Source organism: Octopus bimaculoides, chromosome 5 (genome assembly GCF_001194135.2).
Source record: "Octopus bimaculoides isolate UCB-OBI-ISO-001 chromosome 5, ASM119413v2, whole genome shotgun sequence".
Lineage (NCBI taxonomy): Eukaryota > Metazoa > Mollusca > Cephalopoda > Octopoda > Octopodidae > Octopus > Octopus bimaculoides.
Genome location: NC_068985.1, coordinates 84204746 through 84209066, shown reverse-complemented (window position 1 = coordinate 84209066; position 4321 = coordinate 84204746).

Genomic DNA, 4321 nt, shown 5'->3' with positions numbered 1-4321 from the left:
TATATAGGCACAAGAGTGGCTGTGTAGTAAGTTGCTTGCTTATGAACCACATGGTTCCGGGTTCATTCCCACTATGTGGCACATTGGGCAAGTGTCTTCTACTATAGCCTCGGGCCGACCAAAGCCTTGTGAGTGGATTTGGTAGATTGAAACTGAAAGAAGCCCGTTGTATATATGCATATATATATATATATATATATATATGTATGTGTGCGTATATGTTTGTGTGTCTGTGTTTGTCCCCCCAACATCGCTTGGCAACTGATGGTGGTGTGTTTACATCCCCGTAACTTAGAGGTTTGCCAAAAGAGACTGATAGAATATGTACTAGGCTTCCAAAGAATAAGTCCTGGGATCGATTTGCTCGACTAAAGGTAGTGCTCCAGCATGGCCACAGTCAAATGACTGAAACAAGTAAGAGTAAAAAGTGTAAGAGTAATATAGATATACACACACAAGCAAAAGGCTGCAAATATCTTCTGACATTATACATAGTATATGCCAGCGATACAAACTGAAATCCCCATATTTACAGGTGAATTTGATCAATAGCAATTTCCTTTCAAACAAACACTGCACCATTTTTAAAAACTATTTTTGGTTAATTAACAGGTACCTGTCTTTGTTGAAAGTTGGGTCTCCTCTAAGACCAACTAACACTATTACCAGACTTCATCAAAATTTTCTCAGCAGCTTTCATTCTATTGTAACAGTAGATACATCAGCAGTCCGAGGTGAGCACGCTCTGGACCAATTATGGTTTTGTGCTCAAATTATATTACTAAACCTATGTGGTCACTGATCATAGTTATCGGGTGAGTCAACCAACAAAGATCCAAGGTAGTCCAGACCATTAGTGAAGTGTCTGTATAGGTAATACATTTCACTAACCACCCAAATATTATCATGCAAAACAGAAACAAGCTCATATTTATACCACTAAAACTAACAGAAAGCATTGTGAATAGATATAAAGAACATCCTTAAACTCATCTTTTACTAAAACTCAAGAGTTTTCAAAGATGCAATTTTTGAAGTACAGAACTTGTACAACAATTCTATATCGTTTCATTCTCCAAGGTTAGTTTCCACTGAAAATGTGTTTTCATGAGAAACTTTCGGTACATATGCATATGTATTGGAAGATACAAACACCACTACTGATTGATATGCACATCACTCAAATTACCATACATGTGCATAGATTTATGTTGTATTCAGCCGCTGTTGAATGCATCAACTTACAGTCACAGTCACTGTAGCTTCAGTAGCTATTACAAGTTATTCATCTTGCAACAGGCTGTATATACAAAATTTTATACAGACTCACTTGTACAAAAGCTTATATATTCTGTAGATTTACTTGCAATTTGAACACATACCATGCAGACTTACTTGCATATCACACAAACATACATGCTTTAATACTGTCATCAATGCACTTATATGGGTATACACATGTATTTATGTTGTCAGTTCATTTACTGACTCACAACCAGTGAAAACCCACTTTTTAATACATTTGTAACATTCACTTACTCTGTGCATTTATTATGCACATTTTTATTTTTGTTGATCATAGCATGTGACAGCTAAACTGATTTATCAATCAGTGGAAAGTATATTTTCCCATTCTGTAATTGTAATAAGATAAAAACCTTTTCAAACATTTTTGTAATTTTTCTATAGACCTTGTGTTTCTTGACATTCATTTCTCTGTTTCTTTCTGATACTGACAATTGAATGCATCCATTTTGATAAAACAAACTTACTGCATGACATTGATAAAATATTAAATGGTCCTCTACCAGTGCGATTCAGTGAAGCAGCCCAGTAATAAACATAGCTACAGTTCAAGTTTGTTTTTTTAAGGATCTTATGCAAGAGTCTTGCATCATCTTTTGTTAACCAGTGTCTCCCATTCATGTATACACTAGTGTCAGTAATGGTTACTTTAAAACCTTTCCTACCCCTATTTCTAATGATATACTTTGGTAATGCATTTTTCAATAAATCTTTTAAATAATCAACAGGATTTTAGTGAAATGATAAACCTTTACACGAGGAAACTGTCATTTGGAATATAATAAAGCAGAAGGTTGTCACATAAATTTATGATAGGTGGTTTTAAATTATATATAAACACTTTGAAACTCTAGAACCAAAGGTTGTCCACTGTGATTAAAAATAATTTTTATTTCTAATTGCACTGAGATAGCTAGCTAAAATTAATGGAAGGGTTTTAAAAGATATCCACCAACATATTGTATGAGGGGATGCTGAAACGTTCTTGACTTTAGGTAAAAGAAAATACAGGATTATAATTTTATTCAATGTATTCTCCTTTCAGGTTCACACACTTATTGTAGTGGTCCTTCAGTTTGTCTAAGCCCTGTGAAAGAACTTGGAAGGTTGGGCCACCAACCAAGCCTTTTGTGATACACTTAAAGCCAGGAACTCTTCAGTACTCCTTCATATTCTTCACATAGAACCATCAAGTTTTACATAACACCATCAAGTTTCACATAACACCATCAATCTTCACACAACACCATTACTCACACAATTCATTTATCTAAACATAGCCTCCATGTTGTCCACCAGGCTTAAAGTTAATGGGACTCTATCAAAGACCTTCACTAAATGATCAAATGTAAGATACAAGACTTAGTTCTTTTTTGAGGTATTAGTTTTAGAGTTATCATGCAGAAGTATCACATATATGATTCCATATCCTTGAGACGAGCGAAAATGCTTCACAATTTTTATGTACTATTCTGCACTCAGTTTTCCATTCTGACATCATTTTAATATTCTATTGAACAATCAGGTAATGGCTGAAAAGTTTCCATGTGAATGGTTAAAGCAAGAATTTATTCAACTGGACAGCTAATTAAATACTGATTAAAATAGCTTATTTCAACTTATCTACCATGACAATGTAATGGCTGTAGCATCATATAAACTCATGCACTTGAAAATCAATTGCTAAACATATTAATCTCAAAACCACCGTGTCCACTCTCAACACTCTCTCATCCTACTTACACACAAACACACACGTGTATATATATGTATGTCTGTGTGTTTGTGTGCATGGTGTATGTGTGCATGGTGTATGTGTGTGCAATTTCATAAGGTAGTTTCTTCAGTTGTATTCGGAAGGCTAACAAATTTCCCCATAAAAACAAGGGAATCACAAATACTGGCATACTTTGGCTTAAGTCGTTTTGATTTAAGTTGTTCTCAATTATACGTCGGTTTTCAAAAATAATATATGGAAAAATAAAAACCAAGTTAAGTCATTTTATTCGACTTTACATCTGTCCGCCACAAATATTGGAATTGTAGAATCACCAGAAAACTGTTAACAGCATATAAAATCATGTTACTGTACAATAGATAAGAATAAAATCATATAAAATCATATTAAAGTATATAGAGTAAATGTTAAGATACACACCATAAAGTAGTGAGGCTTAGTGAATGAGATAAAATCATGAAATCACCAAATTGTATATATGTATTGGTAAATTTAAAATAATTTGTTTTTTTTTACTATTGCAAAATAATAATAAATACTGAATTTGTTTTTTAAGCTTAAAAAAGGCTTTTATTTTACCATGTCTTATTGCAAACTACATTCATAAATAAAGTGTCTACGATGTATGGTAAACACTGCTAAATTATATTTGTAAATTTAGATTACATTTTATTTTACTGCACTGTATTAAATAATAAAAATTATTTGTTTGTAAGCTTAAAATGGGTCTTTATTTACCATGTAGTATTGAAAATGCATTCATAAATAAAGTACAGAACTGGGAATGATTATTGGTTTAGCCTAGAGACAAGTAGATTCGGCCTAGCCTAGCCTAGAGACAAGTTAATTTGACTGCAGTCATTTTTTGACTTAAGTCATGTCTCCTGGAACCAATTAACGACATAGGGTGAGGTATGCCTGTCCACACAATATACAGTCACAAAGAAATATTCATGTAAATGTATTAATGTTTTACTAAATAGAAATAACAAGTAAAAAAAAAAACTAAAAAATGTTGTCATGTGAACATACTTCAGTTATCAAGCTATGAATGGAGGGCTGTAAAATTTAATCCACAAGCAAAATCCTTACCCACCAGTCAGTTTTCTTTTAGTATGACTCTACTGTCCAATGAATCTTTTCCTAAGGTGAGATATTTGGTTAGATATAAACAGAGAACACACCCATATATATATATATATATATATATATATATACACACACATTATATATACACATACACATTATATCTATCTATCTATCTATCTATATATATAT